Raw genomic sequence first — 18312 nt, 5'->3', positions numbered from 1 at the left:
ATATCATTATAAACAGACAGAATGGAATTTTAAGAGAGAGCGAAATAGATAGAAAGAGCAAGGGAAATGAGAGAGAGGAAGAGGGAGAAAGAACGAGTAAAGGAAGTGATAACGATAGACGACGTTTGTAATACGAACGGGAGTTAGTTCAAACCGCAGTCAGCATGAAAACGTGAAAATGATAGGCATATTATTTTCTAAGTCATGGATCACCCGCTAATCAGCACAATTAAAATTGAAACATTTTCAAGCAAAACACAATTCCAAAGACAACTTTAGCATGTATGTCGAGTGAGTGGAGCACCCAAGAAAAGTCTTAGTGATACGGATGATGGCTTCTCTGTTCTTTTATTTTTTTTTCGAAATAGTCATCTTGAGAAAGTTTTAAAATAAAGACGAAATTTTGACGAATATATAATCAAGTATGGGTTTCTCCCTTTTTATTTTCAGTACGTTGGATTATTTCAGTAACTGTCCTAATTCACACACACACACACGCACACACACATACACACACACATATATATATATACACAGATTAATATATTTAGTAAAAACTAAATAATAAAAAAATTACATAACTTAAGTATAACATCAAAAGAATAAGGCAAAGTAAAAGAGAGAAAGAAAAAATTCAGGCCATGGCATTTTGAAGTTAAATGCTTCTCATCGAAAGAGAAGTGAGGCTTTTTCAGATGAGAAGCATCTGTTTCGAGATACCATGATCTAAAATGTTTTTCTTTTTTCTCACTTTTACTTTTCCTTATTACATGTATATTATAATAAAGTTGTGTGCAACTTATATTATCGGTCTTTTTTATATTTAATTGCTCCTCTTAACAGTACTGAACTTTTTCTATCTTGTTAAGATATACTCTTTGATAACCTAATTGCATTATATCTATATACTATATGTATATTGTATGCACACACACACACACACACACACACACACACACACACACATATATATATATATATATATATATATATATATATATATATATATATTCTAGCAGGGAGGCCCGACGTTGCTCGAAATTGGATGATGATTTACTAATTTTTAACATTCCCACCATTTAAAAATTTAATGTTGAATTTTCTAAAGCGCTATCGTTTTACTCAGAAAAAATGTATTTACTCAATTGTATTAAGGATTATTATAAATTATTAAAATGTATGAAATATACATAAAATGTACATTATTATAAATGTACTATAGAAGAGATGTACAAGATATATATATATATATATATATATATATATATATAAAACAAGGGAAGAGTCGTTAGAAAATGAACTCCAGACTACAGTAGAATGAGTCCGCAAATGGATGGTAGCATTTAATGCTAAGCTGCTCTCCTTTAACAATTATAAGACGACTCTACAACCGCATATATCCATGACAAAGAGCATCCTACCTGAGAATTCTACCTTCAAAATCCTCAGCCTAACATTTACGGGCAATATGAACTGGAACAAATATAAAGAGGACCTTGCAAAGGCTACTGCAAGGAAAGTGAGTTCCCTCTATCGATTCAGAAGACTACTTACATCTGAGAGTATCCTGTCCTTCTACAAGGCCACCATTCGCTCATGCATGGAGTATTGTTGCCACATCTGGGCTGGTGCATCTGCCGCTAGTCTTTCCCTCTTAAATAAAGTCCAAAAAAGAGTTGTCAATCTAATCTGCCTCACTTTATCAACTAAGCTCCAGCCGCTGTCCCATCGCCGCAATGTTGCATCACTATTCCTGTTTTACATATATTTTAATGGAATGTGTTCCGATGAACTCGTTTCACTTGTACCCCTCGACGTACATATGCCGACAAACCCTCTTAGCAATAAGATCTCACACCTTCACTTTTGATGTCCCTAAATGCCAGAAAGCTTTCTATTCTAATAAATTTTTCCCTCGAATAGCTAGACTTTGGAATTCCCTTCCCGCTGCTTGTTTCCCTGGCTGTCTTGAAGTTTAAATGTACTATAAACAAATATTTTGTTACATTTTCCTAGACATGACCCTAAATAGTAATTCCTTACGTCCAAATGGCGATAAAGGGGTGAACATGAGTAACATATATATATATATATATATATATATATATATATATATATATATATATATATATATATATATATATATATGGTAAAAAAATCAAATGGTATTCGCTAATACTAATTTGAATTGTATATCACCTATTATTAATTCAATATTTTTTTACAAAATAAGTTATGCTAATAAACTATGTTAACTTTTGTCTGGGAGAGTTTTAGAATGGACATATATACGGTAAAATGTTTAAAAGGCATGCGAATATGATTATTTATTCAGTTAGTAGTATTTAGTACTGGCAAGTTTACACGGCGAGATTAAATGATCATCAGCAAATGTTTTACACTCCTATATTTTTATTGTCATCGAAATCGGTGAAATCGCCCATTTTTCAATCAAATCGATTGATCGTCTGCTCTAGTTGTGGGCCAATCGCGGTGCACCAGGAAGTTCACATGCCTCTCGCAGTGACATAGTTCACAATACATTGTAGCCTACGTTGCACTGAAGAAAACGTAATGTTGATTTCATAAAATTATTTATATATATATATATATATATATATATATATATATATATATAATAGCCTGAATTACAGTTTAAAATGCAAAAGTCAATTATCGTGCATCAATTATGCTCTAAACAAAAACACCCATTTCAAACACTCCCCATTTCATATGAAAAAAAAACTACTATTAATTTTATAAGTCCAAACTTGGTCGAAATCGCTTGTTCCTTCTTTTATCAGATTATTCCCATTATACTTATCGAACAAATTCACACACACACACACACACACACACACACACAAACACCTTGTCACATACATTAAGTACCATCTTGTGAAATTTCATAAAAATTGGCCCAAGTGGTTTCCAGTTCATAGGGAATGAACTCACGCACACAGACAAACACACATATATAATAGTTGATAGATAGATCGTTTAATCCAATTTCCTATTTGTAAAAGTTTATGCAAGGACAAAAATTAATATACAAAGATATGATTTTATGCGTAAATATTTCAGTATTTACTTCAACACTGCTCAATATATAGGTAGAGCTAGGTAGTAAGTTATGAAAATATATGTATTTTCATAACTTATGTATGTATGTGTGTTCGCTTTTTTTGTATGTCTACAAAAGGCTTTTTTGGGCGTCATTCTCGGTTGGCTCGCTCCTTCTTAAAACTTTTTATATACTGTCTAAATAATAATATCTACAACTAAGAAACTCGGGTCGCAGCTATCTTTAATTACACGACTTTTACAAGCTATTTTCCAGATATTTGTTGATTGCTGCGTAGCGGGGAAAACAGAAACTGGCTTCCAGCGCAAAACTAGGTCAAACATCACGCAACTTGACGTTGTTGCACCTGCTAATTTCGGTTTATAAATGTCAACTTAACACAGCTATTAATTTATTTGTTCCCGTGGCCGAGATGGTTAGGTCGCAGGGTTTTTTCTCCATTTCCTTTTCACCTGCGCGTCAAAGGTTCAGGGTTCAAGCCTAGCTTTCTAATAAAACTTTTTTTTCTTTTACACCTCCAAACACCCGGCCAATGTTTTTTTTAACAGGGTTGTTTTGATCTACCCCTACCCACCAACACACACCTCCAAACACCCGGGCAACGCCGGTTACCCCCGCTAGTATATATATAAAACACTCCTTAATTTATGGATTTATGAAGTCAGTATAATTACAGAGCCTACAACAAACAAATGAAAACAGTTTATTCATATTATTTGGATTCATCGCACCACCGTTCTAATCCTGAGTGTGATTTTCACAAAGTTTCGGTCGATGTTACCTCCAACCTTCTTCAGATGTGTCTTGTTGAATTCAGGAATGTTTCTTACGAACTTGGGAATTTGAACGGAATTTCGAGCGGATTCTTGTCAAATTACACAGAAGTCTTTATCTTATCTACGAGATAAGCATCCTTTTGTTTCCATCAGACATAACTGAGTAAAAATTATAAGTCATTCACATTTGCATGTTTTAGTTTCGTCCGCATTAGAGATTGAACCTTCAACCTGTAACTTAGAATTGAATCCCCTAAGCCAATGATCATTGCCGAAGAAGTTAGGAGGTTAAATAACATTTAAGATACGAAAAGGATCCCGAATAATCTAAATAATATGTCGTATTTTGCTTCATTAACTTATCTAGCATTTATTCCATAAATTACGCACATAATATTCAGCAAATCTTTCGATTCATATTTATAGAATGCGATCCGCGAGAAAAATATTTGAAACCTTTTTATTCATCAAAAACCCAAACAAATAACAAAATAAAACAAAATTCTTAACATTTACAGAAATCCGATTCGCAAAATAATAATGCATTTATTTTGTCTAAACACATAAAGTTCCGATTCTCAAACCTGTTAAACATCGCGTTGTAACGTTTAATTTTTCACGAATAATAAACTGCATTCTCGATAGTTCGTTCCTTGAATCAAATACTGCGTTGCATCTATTAATTTTGCACTACAAATTTACGTACAAATATAACTAAATTATTCTCATCTATGGTGCAGTGCCAACGAATGAGTCCATTATATTCTTTGTGGAACTGACTTATACTTTATATTGATTTATGTAATTGTACTCATTGCGCTTACCATTTCTGTGTTTGTTTTTGGTCCACTGACACAAGGACGGTGGACCTGAAAATTCATCCTTGTCCGTTGGTCCGTTCGTTTTTCCACACTTTTCTCAATAATTGCGCCTTGGAATTTTTTGAAAAATTCCACAAACATTAAACATGATATGAGTAAAAAAGTAACAGAACGGCTGAAAGTGACATTTTTGTGCATATAAAAAACATTGGTGCCTTAGAATTTTTGGAAAACTTTCTGAAAAGTCATAACTAACTTATTTCAATATAATTTCGTTTGTTTATACTTCGCGATAACTCTTGGGTGTGCCCCAGGGTCTCTTTTAGGACTAATAAAAACACTCCATTTTTGGGACTATTTTGCCATATTTGTCCAAAATCTTCTGTGTATGTCTATTTAGCAGTTTTGCATGGGGCTAAACTCAAATTTTAATATGTTAAGGCCTTGCGGGCTTTTGGGATTTTATACCTCGTTCACTGTGCACTCACGGGGGACCATGCATGCCTCACTTGTTATTATTTTAATTGACTCCCAGAATTAGCTTTTATATTAAATAACAACACATCTGTATTATTTTGAATTCATTAAATAGTTTAAAGGTGATTAACTGTCACCATGTCATGCATAATCACTTATTATCGGAAGAGATGAAACACAGCTTTTAGTGGCATTATCCACAAGAACAAATATGACATTCTGTCCTTGTCTAGGTGAAGCATTGTCTATATCAATGATTTTCAGAAAATAAGGTTCTACGCTTATCATAACACACTAGTCTGATGTATCTTTTCCCTCTCCTTTTATTTGGAATATACCGTTGAAAAAGAATTAAACTGGCGCTCAGTCGTAGATTGGAATAAGAAATAGTTTGTGTTGTTTACTTTTGTTATAAATAAGTATGTGCTTTTCAATCGTAAACATCTTATTTTCTTGCTGGGATGTTTATGTGTGTCTCTGTTCTAAAAAGTACATGGACGCTTAAATTTATTGACTTTGCTTTTTCATTAAATCTCTCGAGGAATCAATACATTAGAGGTATTACTCTGTCTGATATTCGTAATATCGATTCTCGGTACTCATGCAGAGAGTGATCCAGACGTAACTCAGAGTCTGTCCGGCTTTCTCCGGTATATGACGTCAACATCCTGAGTAAGCAGAGCGTTGCCGAAGAAATTAAGCCGAACCTCGCCTAAGAAAGCATGACAAGAAAAGAAAAACCTACCTTAAATTTAAAGTTTTATTAAATGTTATAACAACAGGTTTTTGTTGATATATATATATATATATATATATATATATATATATATATATATATAAATATAAATATATATATATATATATAATTTTTTAATTTTTTATTGAGTAAAAAAATCAACTTGTGGATGTTCGAGCGAGCAACACAGAAAGACATCCAGCGCGAATGCGGAATACGATCTACACACACCATTAATAAAACAACGGTCTGAGGAAAAAACAAAAACATCTGTTTTAATATGTTGAAAAAACAAAACTATCCAACCCAGTTTTGTTTCAAATAAAACTTTTGTGTAACTAGTAAAATTACTAGTTTAAAATTTTTTTTTTTAATTATATACCGCTCTATTAACATATCGAGCACTTTTATCGTTTTTTTACCTTATTTCCCTTGAAAAGAAATATATATATATATATATATATATATATATATATATATATATATATATATATATATTTTTAAAGGAGATTAGAACAATAGTCTAAAGAGCAAAGTGTATTTTAATGTAATAGCAAAATTACTAGTTTAATTAAAATACAGGGAAAGAAAAAGTGCTCGTTCACATTACTAAATATATATTTATATATATATATATTTTAAATAAATAATGTTAAAGATTTATTTGTTCGAAAAAAGGTTCAAATATAAATCAAATAAATACTTTCAAGGAAATTGTTTTAAAAGTTTATTTTTCAAGAAAAATGGAGAAACTTTTTTTTTTTTTTTTTGGATGTGTGTTTTTTTTTTAATTTTTTTTCAAGGGAAAACCTGAAAACAAGAAAAGTTGAAACAAAACTGGGTTGGATAGTTTTTTTTTTTCATCATATTAAAACAGATGTTGTTGTTTTTTCCTCAGACCGTTGTTTTATTAATGGTGTGTGTAGATCGTATTCCGCATTCGCGCTGGATGTCTTTCTGTTTTGCTCGTTCCAACACCCACAAGTTGATTATTTTAATTATGATGGCAATTGTCAGCCTAGACTTGGTAAAAAAAGTACCAGTCCGGGTGATGTAAAGGTTCGGCATTTGGTAGCATGACACATCCAGACGTAGCCATCGCTTACCTTTTCTCTAATAATATGATTGCACCTGTGTCACAAGTTTTCATCCGTGTCAGTAATTTTTTTCTTGACAAAAATCGAGGACTCCGGCTGGTGTTTTCAGCTGCTCATTAAAGGTTGTAAAATTCTTTTTTTTTCTGACGTGAATGTACGAAATAGTGTGCTTTTTTTACTAATTTGTTTCCTTTCTTCCTCTTCCAAATTGTCGTCTGCTGCTTTGAATTTTCAACTCGCACGAACACACGTCACGTTGAAAACCATCGCGCTATATTGTCATTGGCTCAGCTTTGTGTTACGTAAGACGGCTTAATTTTCTCGGCGACGCTCGGCTTGTTTCGCCTTTTGACGTCATGTTCCGGGCAAAGCCGGGCGGGCGCTGAGTCACGTCTGGATGACTCTCTGCATGAGTACTCGATTCTTCATATCGATCCCAGCACATCCTCATATCGCCGACCAGTCTCTTACTCTGTAAATATACTATCATCTTTGTATGAAATATTGTAGTTATATTTTGCAATATTTTTGATATGATAAGATTTGATCATTCAAAGCTGAAAGGTTACTTATAGACACTTGCAATAAGACCTGACGAAACAAATGGTGCCACGTTCTGCTAGCAACTAATCAGAAACTAGAGTTGCTCCATAAAAATATTAAATCGTTTAGGATTCCAACATAAATTTTTTTCATGTCAACACGAGAAAGATCTTTTGCTCTTTGCCTGCAAAATTATAAAGACCAGGATCTGTGCAAAACAGTTACATACTAAAACTTCGTCTTCTTCAGGACTTGTACACAACAGCTACTCATCGGAAACTCTTCTGAAATTAAACATGACTTTCAATTCAAGATTATATTTACGTAGATTCCTGCAAGTATATCTCTTCCTGCTGGCCGTGTTCCTCTTATCTATAGCTTTGACATGTTGTAGACTTACATCACTACGCATCTACTTTATTTTTATTATAAGCACATTTCGTCATTTTTAGCTTCTTCCCTGCCTTGTCTGAAACTACTTCTCCCACCACAAAATTAAAAAAAAAATATTCACTGGGTTATTATAAGATTATCTTGCTAGGTCTTCAAACTAATTACAACAGATGCAATTAAACATCGCAAATTGCTGATCAAGACATTTTTTAGTAATGACCGCTTATCAAGGCTAAAAACTTTAAATGAGTTTAACGGATTTGACAGAGAGAGAGAGAGAGAGAGAGAGAGAGAGAAAGAAAGAGAGAGAGACACACACACACACAACAACTATACATTTGGAGGATATGGTTGAAACTGTGAAGAATTTGATTATTTAAGAGGGCGGATCTACAGAGATTGGTTTACAATGGAATTCCAAACAACCATGTTGTGGTCAGCCGGGAAGCAGCAAAATGATATTATGATGATTGCAACGTCTTGTCAGACGAGTGACATTCCCTCAGACACTAAAAGTCCATGAGCCCAAAAATTACTTTTTTTTTTTTTTTTTAGTCCTACCGGACACTTCACACGCTCAAGCAGGCATGACACTGAAGACGGTCATCGAGATCAATTATTACATGCTTCCAGCATTTCACATCTCCACACGTCACAACTTTTTCATCGCTACAGGACTATTTTTATAGACAAATGACTGAGGGAGTATCTATACACAGATGGTGTTACAGAGTCTTAGCTTTGTACGCCAGCCAAGTCTCTCTCTCTCTCTCTCTCTCTCTCTCTCTCTCTCTCTCTCTCTCTCTCTCTCTCTCGGTTCAAAATGTTGAGATCCAGCAACAAGCAAGAACAAGATAGCTAGAAACAAGTTAAACTGCAGATCAACTTAATGCGGGTACTGGTCTCCTGCTTTATGGTTTTTTAAATTAGAGATTTGTTTCTCCTAGAAAGGTTGCCTTCACCATTACTTACGGGAGCCCTATCCACCCCAACACACACATACATACACACAAACACACACGGTGCCAGTTGGCCGTTGACCCCGAAAAAGGGTTCATTCGCCCTCTGGAAGGTCTTGTTTTTAATCCTTCAGGGAGACTAGCCAACCTCCTCACCAAACAAGTCTTGTGGGGGAACCAGTTTAGTCGCCGGTGACCGACCATGAGGCAGGTAGTACTGGGTTAAAATGGTATTATATAGATTATATTTCATACACGGATGGTTCTCGCAAAGGGATATTGTTCATTGGCGTTCTGTTTAGTTTTAATTAGACAGAGAAAAAACGACTATCATTTTCAGTGATTATCTCGCGTGTAAAAACTATTGCTTCGCTTTTTATTAACAGCTTTTGACAACGGAAAATGCTAAAAGATACATATATATATATATATATATATATATATATATAAATAACACAGTCTATTAAGCTAAGATGTTTTATGACACCTTACAGTTGAATTAATATGCGACTTTTCACGAAAATCGTCAAATACGAACACTTAATATATTTTGAGCAAAAAGACGGCCGAACGCGATAAAACTTCAACAATCATTTCATTTTTAAGTTGTACTTTGTTGTTATAGCTTGTTATTAGACAGCATTGAGCATTGTGTACCCGAGGCGTATCAATCTGAAAAAAAGATGTATTACTGTTGTTGTCTCTGTAGATGCGAAGCAGGTAGTTGTTTGCTGAATAAAAATCACAACGGCTACGACGTCTCGCGTAAACTTGCGCCCCCAGTCCAAGCCAAATTCCCCAGTCATGTGGAGCGCCAATCAACATCGCAGAAAATATCAACGTCGTAGATTAGAATTTTAAAGAAGTAATCTACTTTTGCTAGCAAAAAGTAACCCTTCAAAGCTCAAAAGCACCGCGGATCCTTATGGGGTTAGAAACCGACCGAAGCATCTGTGAACGAGGAGATAACAAAAGTATTTAAAAAAAAAAGCAACTGTTATCCTTAGATTGTAGATATGGAAACTACTATGAGGAACACATGCCATAATATGAAGTTGAAACGAAAGTTCTTGCAGAATTTTAAATTTTGATTTCAAATGATGTATTTTCAAATAAATTTTCGTTATGATTCATTTACTTTATATATCATTTCAAGTGCATTCTAGCATCTATCTAATCGTTTAAATTACAATCGTTTAAAAGAGAGATGTCTTCTTACAGAACGTTGTAAGATGGAAACAAGCAAATTCGCACAATTTTATGATTTAAATTAAAGCTAGGCCGAAAAGCTGCTGAAACGATGTGTTTTGCCTAGGAATGACTACTGAACGCACAGCACAATGTTACTTTAAAAATTGTTGCTGCAGCGACGAGAATCTTGAAGATGATAAGTGTGATGGTTGGTCATCGGATATTGACAACGATCAATTAAGAACTTTAGTCAAAGCCAATCCACGAAAATCTGTTTGTGAACTTGCTTCTGAATTAGACCTAACATATACGACGATTTCTAACCACTTGAGCAAGATAGGAACGACAAAAAACTTGGTAAATGTGTGTCTTACAAATTGAACGACAAACAAAAGAAACGCCGTTCTGAAGTGACATCTTCCCTTCTATTATGTAACAAGAACGACTCGTTGTGACTGGCAATAAAACGTGGTTTCTTTACGAAAACCGGAGACGCTCAGCATAGTGGTTAGACGCCAAAGAAGCTCCACGACACTTCCTGAAGCCAGAGTTGCGGCAAAAGAAAGCAATGCTGATTGTTTGGTGGTTTGCGACTGGTCTCATCCATCAGTTTTTTAATGCAGCCGAAACCATTACGGAAGAGAAGTACCGTAAACAAATTTATGAAATGCATCAGAAACTTCGGCAACAATACCCAGCATTAGTCAATAGAAATGGCTTAATTCTCATCGACGACAATGTCCGACTGCACGTTGCTAAACCGACTCTGCAGAAATTGAACGATATTGGCTATAAAACTCTGCCGCATCTTCCATATTCTCCAGAATTTTCACCTACCGACTACCACTTTTTCAAACATCTCGGCAACTTTCTGCGCGAGAAATGCTTCAAAAGACTAAGCGATATAAAAACGCTTTCAGGGGGGTTTATCGCCACCAGAACGACAGATTTTTACGTCATTGGCATAAATACACTTGTTTTGCGTTGGCAAAAGTGTGTTGATTCTTAGTGTGCTTATTTCGATGAATTAGTTTTTTGTTTGATCCGAGATATGTTCATCTGAATGTAAAAAAAAAAAAAAAAAAAAAAAAAAAACGCAAGAACGTTCTTGTCAACCAGATAGTATTCCTATAAAATACTGAGACTAGAGACGCCAGGGCTGTACGAAGAAAGTTGCAGAGAAGACGAAAGGACAGGTACAACCGATTTATATTTACATTATCCTAATAAAAGACCAAAGTCCAACAGTAGCAGTGTCAGAAACCGACATTAAAAACGCGCGATAAAAATTGAATAATTCGACTTCCTATCTTTCCGAGACTATAACTACTTGAAAAATATAATTCAAACCCTATTTTTTTTCAATTAAAGACGCAAAGACCACATCTTTAAAAAAATAACAGGTTTAATAGCAAATTATGAATATTTGTTTTTTTTAAATCGGTTTTCTTTAAAAAAGATTTAAAGAAAATCAGCGAATTTTAACTTGCTTCGATAAAACATATGTATATATAAATTCCAAGAAATCACTTACCTATAAAAATACTATTCAATGGGTAGTTCCATTCTTCATTGTTGAGAATTTATCCATATTTATATTTTAAATTCCATGTATGTTTTAAATAAAATAATTTTTTAAACAACTATTTGAAAATGCCGCCATTACGTAAACATTGTTACGGTGTTAGCGAAACGCCAAAGCGGTGTTTCTTGTTTTGAAATACGGATGGACAGAAGGATGTAAAAACCACACGTTCGCGTTAGCCGTCTAGCCTTGTGTGTGAGGAAATATGTATCATCATATGTGAAAAATAGTCACATTTTACGTATACGTTTTTGCCTTAAAAAAACAGACAGTCGAGGAATGTTTTTCTTTTCTCCAAGAAATACACGAGTTTTTGATTCACTATATTTTATTTCTTCTTTATGGAGTGAATTTTTTTTAATATATAAAAAACATTGAATTAAATAGAAATAATTGTCGTAATTAAACGAAACTTTCTGTGCAATATAAGAAGATTATAAAGTTTCACATAAAAAATTCAACGTTGTTAAGGTTTTAAACTTTGGACTTTACAGTTAAATTGTCAAATAACTGTATGTTATTGTTTTAAATTAGCTTATTTTATTCATTGGTATTTAATCTTCAATTTGTTATATATAAATTTGAGGTGAGAAAATTAATTATTTTCATTTTAATAGACATTTCCAAATGGGGGATTGAATTAAAAAAAAACGCTTGTCTAGAATATTATGTTCGGTTTATTAGAAAGAGCATAACATTTCACATTGAACTTGAAAATATCGTAAATATTGAACCAATAGAAACATTTTGATAGATTTTTAAAGTGAAAAAATGGGGGAAAAATTAACTCGTAAAATTCAATTGATTTCATTACGTAAACAAAATGGCTGCATGAAGGCGCGCAGCACTTTGTAAACATTGTTTTTTTAATAAAAAACATATTTCTATTATTTTTTAAACGACTTTAATAGTTCATTTTGGAAGTATATTCCATAAAGAAAATAAACAACCCACTTTAAAAAGAGAAATTACGAGTTTTTTGTTAGGGATGTCAAAAATTCCCCAAAATTCTGACACACCTAGTCCAACAGCTATAATATGAAAGCAATATTCGTATGATTTGGATTCATCGGACTACTGTTCTCATCTTGTGTGTGATTTTCACAACGTTTCAGTCGATGTAACCTCCGACCTTCTTCAGGTGTATCCTGTTGAACTTGGGAATGTTTCTGTCGAACTCGAGAATTTGAACAGAATTTCGAGCGAAAGCCTTTATTTACTTCACGAGGATAGCGTGTTCTTTATCCGTTAGCCACGACTGGATGATAGAGGTCCTAAGTAATTCGCAATTGTATTTTTCGGTCTTCCACACTAAGGATTGAACCTTCAACCTTCACTTTTTACAATTGACTTTTCCAAGTACTCTAACCACTGCGCCACGGGTCCTTGCGGACTAAATTCCCGAGTTTGACAGAAACATTACCGAGTTCGACAAAATACACCTGAAGAAGGTCGGAGGTTACCTCGACCGAAACGTTGTGAAAATCACAGTCAAGATGAGAACAGTAGTTCGATGAATCCAAAACCAATCCTCGTCTAAAAAGAAAAAAAATCAGAAACGTCACGAAAACAATAGTTTATAAATGGTATTGTAGTAGGTTTGTAGAGATGGGGACCAGCAACGGTTGTGAAAGAGTCTTTAAAGCGATAGTAAGAATCGATTTTACAAGATGCATAAAGAGCAATAAGTCAAATTGTCTAATAGTTGTTTAGTAAAATATATCGCAGTGTTCAATAAAAATAAAATACCTTTGTGAAACGATAGGGTCTTCTTGTATTGCCATATGTTAGGAAGATACGAACAAAAAAGGTCTAAAATATGTATTGAGTCATAATTTAAATAAGAAATAATCTGTATTATTTTGATTATAAGGATCACTTATTCTCCTTTTCGGTGTCATTCTCTCTGCGTTTCAAAAGATCTTAACCTAGACCTTTCTAAAGTGCGTCTTGTCAAAATTTTAAAATTTCTATGTCGAACTTGGGAATATATAAGCTATTCCGATCGGAAGAATTAATGTAATTCACGCGTTTAACTTGCTTTCATTCCATCAGCTCTGACCAGGTAGACGCTTTAGTAGTTCCTAAGCCATTTCTCAATTCTGGCCGCACTGAGGATGTAACCCTCGCCGTCTAGAAGGCTATCATTTGGTACATATATTCTTTGCGACACGTGTCCTTGCGGACGTTGTGATAATAAAAAAATACAAATAACACTCGACAAGGAATTTGTTGTCTGCGTTTTTTAGCTGATTCAAGAAGATTGCGCTGAATCTACAAATCATATAAGTTTTGTTCAATCAAGTTTTTGAGATATAGTCACCTGTCGGTTTTTACATTTGTTTTTCTATATGTACGCATATGTGAAAAATTTTGGAAAAAAAAAGTTGGTTATGGTAAAATGCCGTAGTTTGATTGGAAATGGTTATTTTAGTGACAAAAGTATTCAGGTCCGATAGTTCTGAGTGACTATGTTTTAGAAATCTAGACGACATTCAAAAAGTATAACATTGTTCTTATAAACATACCTCGCTATGCGGACAGAGTTACACACAAGGTCGGTTTTAAATGTGGGGAAAATCCAGCTCTCCAAAAAGGAGTACTCTGGAAAGAAACACACACACACACACACACACACACACACACACACACACAAAATGTATAATTTATTCAGGATTTCTCCTCCACTTACCAAGAACAGAAAAAGTTAAACTGTAGTATCACAAGGAATCCTACACTTCGATCCGAGCCAAAAGTGCTCAACATCATAAATCCTTATTACGAAAAAAACAAAACAAACAAAAAACAAACAAAAAATACAAGACAAACAGAAAACAAAACCGAAACAATGTACTAACTGTTCTTTATTCTAATAGAACTCTTTTACTTACTATACAAAACGTAAGATCCCATCTCATTATTTATAATATTACAGAGTTGGTCTCCTTGCTGGTTCGGTTGCTTTTCACCTGGATGTAAAGTACCAGTCAAGACTCTATTCTTGACAATAAGTCCGACAGGTGCGGGGCCAGGAATTGGTTCAATACCTGCCAGTGTGAGGTACGCCGCTTGGCTATTACCTAGACAGTCCACTCTCAGGCCTTGTCACTCGGCTTTCGGGTAGGGTAAGATTATTGCTTGTTGCTCTAGGCGCCTCATACCAGGGAATGCCTATAGGGATGCCCAGGGAATTTTGCTAGGTCATCTGGTTCCATCGTTATGGGGCGCTGGCTTGATATCCCCGCTTTCCAACTTTGTGTCACATCTTGCTGAAATAGGCAACAAGTCAATATCTACAAAGCGTAAGAGATCCACTTATCGCAGTTTAGCCGAAACGCTATCTTTATTTCAATATTTTATATCTGTTTAATAACTTAGTACTTAGAAAGGTCAGCATTACCTACGTCAGAATTTTGATCAAACGCTGTGTTTCTTCCATTTCGAGTTCGTTTTTATTACTTAAAGAGTTTTCTTTGTCATAATTTAGATTAGGCGTTTTTTTTATTGGCGCGCCCAGATCTCGAACTGTTATTTTTTCTTTCTTTGAAACAGGTTTTAAATATCAAGACCTTTATCGGCGTATATTAGATTAGAGTATTTTAAGTTAAATTCTATACGCACCGTTTTCTTCGGCTTTTATTTTTCTTTCTGTTTATTCGGGAAAAGCGTAGGGGCTGAGGCCAACGTTGTCAAATATCCATGACAAGTGCGCACTTTTTTAACGCTAAGGAAACAAAGTAATGGATGCACAGAAAGCGGGTGGATATTTTTAAACCTTCCTCGTCGCGACGCAAATGGCGATTTAAAATTCAGAATTAAACTTTTATTCTTATCAATCCAATCCGATATATTTTACAGCTATTTAGTTCTAAATATATTCAGCTCAGGAAGAGATTCTTATCATATCTTTCAAGGACGACTATTAACAGTGCTCCACTTGTGTGCTCTTTCGCTCATTTTCTTTCTGCTTTTTTTTCTATTAGAGTTTCGTATTATTCTTTCGTAAAAATAATGTGTTCTACTAGATCTCAGGATTCAAGAAAAACACCCTATCGTTGATTTTGAATAGTCGCTCTTTCCTTGTAATGGAATATTATTGAACTATTTAACTTATTTGTCACTAAATTTCTATGAAAGCCGCTCCAGACAAAGGATGAAGAAATTGTTGCAAAGAGTTAAAAAAACAAAAAAACAAAAACACACACACAAAACAATAAGTTAAGCATGCATTGTCCCCCGTGAATGCACAGTGAACGAGACATAAAAAAATGACTAAGTTCAGCATTTTGCCCTCCTCCCCCATTTAGCCCCAAAAGTCTCCAGGGGACGTCAAATCCTGGTAAAAATGAACAAACGGTGCAGTTTTAGGCTTTAAAATCTGTAAATTGGAGTTCTTCACCATGCAAAACTGTTAAATGGACATACACAGTAATATATGTTAAAAGAGTCCCCAAAATGTAGTGTTTTTATTAGCCCTAAAAGAGCTCCTGGGGCACAAGCAAGAGCTATCGGGAAGTACACACACACAAAATTATATAGAAATCAGTTAGTTGCAACTTTTCAGAAAATGTTATAAACATCCAAGACATCGATTTTTTTAATAAGCACAAAAATGTCAATTTTAGGCATTTTAACCAGAAAGGATCCTCCTAGGGGAGTGGGCAACTCGAGTTTTTCCGGCAAATCTCTTCTGTTACTTTTTTACTCATATGTTTAATGTTTGTGCAAGTTTTCAAAAAATTCCAGGCCGTAGTTATTGAGAAAAGTGAGGACAGACGAACGGACAAGGGTGAATTTACAGGTCCACCGTCCTTTTGTCGGGGGACCAAACACAAAAAACGCAAAGACAAAATATGCCTATTGACCCTGACATGACAACACCAAGGCTATTGGTAATAGGAAAACAATTATCAGGAAAATAGTTTCAGAATCATGCAGTTCATGGAAATAAGCTACTAGGGTAGGAATAACGGGATAGCAAAACATCGAATTGATAGATACCAGTATACCGACGAATCAAATGAGCTGTACAAAAAAAAAAAAAAAGAAGAAAACAATTTATACGGGCCACATGTTATAATAGTAATTCCTATGAGAGACTGAGATTAGAAACTTCAGGGCTGTAAGAAGGGAGATGCAGATAAGAAGGAAGGATAGACACAACCGAATAATAGATACGCTAACCTAATAAAAGAGAGATTCATCAGTCATAAATGAAAACAATAGTTTATAAAGGGTCAGATTTGTAGAGATGGAGAACAGTATCGGGTGTAAGAAAGTCTTTTAAGCAATAGAACTGACTTTACAAGAGGCAGAAAGAGAAATGGATCAAATATATAAACGCAAAGAAGGTTCAATGATTTGGAAACAAAAAAAACAAAAACAAAAAAAAAGCAAGAAATTCCAGAGTGGATTTATCCTCAAGAGCAGAGTTATCTATAGAACTATTATTCTTATACTACTTTTATTACTTATACTATTATTATTACTTATATTGGCATTATTATTTATACTACCATTATATATCGTATGTCTCAAACTATTGAAAAATGAATTGATAAAACCTGTCATGAAGAATACCACAAGATCTGACATACCATAATCGGTCAACAGTATAGCTCCACTACATCTATTAATAGAACGAGAGGCGCCCCAAAAGTAAAGCTTTTTATTTCTTATCCTGTTTGAATGGAGAAGAGAGGACTGCGAATTGTATTGTTATGGTGACTGAACATATGCATCCATGATCTAAAATTTCATATTTTTGCAGATATTCAGGGTGAGAAACTCTAAGAAAGCAAATCCTGTCATTGACATGCGTCAGACATAGAGAATCCTCATGAAATTCTCTGGCAAAATTGCATTAAGAATAGTGTTGACTATACAGGAAAAAATCATGGAGCACAAAAGCTCTTTTAATGATTCTACTCTCGTCGCTGTAGCTTTTCAAATTTTTGAGTTAGAAAAAGAAAAAAAAAAACATGCGGTTTTATTTTTGGTCCAGCCTTCGTAGTGTTGTAAAGTTCTGGTGTTCTGGTAGTTGGTCTGTTCGCACGCAAATAGAAATGTGATTGGTTTACAAAAAATAAACAGGAGAGTGCACATTGCTAATGCACTAATGATTAAGATCTAAATGTTCAAATTGCACGTATGTTTAAAAGTTTATACAGCATTCAAACACGGTAGTGTTTGAATATATGGTTAAGTGGCAGTTCTAGTAGTTTAGACCTGCTTTAAAGCTTCACTTCTCACTCATTTTTCAATCAAATTTCAAACAAATATTGCAGTTCATAGATCACCATGTCAGCTATGTTATGAACAAAAAAATTTCAATTTCCGTTCAGTAAAACAAAAGTTATGATGAATTTACTGGTATTCAAAATCGTAAAAAAATTAAGGAGGTGAGCGAAGTTGTTTATGATTGGTTGCCATAGCAACCACGTTGCTTCCGCAAATACTATTGCTACCAATTCACTGCTGTCGCGAACAAATAAGTAACAAGTGAAACAGAGAAAATGAAATTACGAAAGGGAGATAATAGTGGAGTTTTATTAAAAGCAGACGAGTGCCGTACATTGTTATTGCATATCTGTATGTTATGTTTATAGGTAAAAAAACAAAAACAAAACAAAAAAAAACAACTAAAAAG

The sequence above is a fragment of the Euprymna scolopes genome, chromosome 5 (genome assembly GCF_053919585.1).
Source record: "Euprymna scolopes isolate OS-2025 chromosome 5, ASM5391958v1, whole genome shotgun sequence".
Classification (NCBI taxonomy): Eukaryota; Metazoa; Mollusca; class Cephalopoda; order Sepiida; family Sepiolidae; genus Euprymna; species Euprymna scolopes.
The sequence above is the reverse complement of the archived record's forward strand: the minus strand, read 5'-3'. Positions refer to the sequence as shown.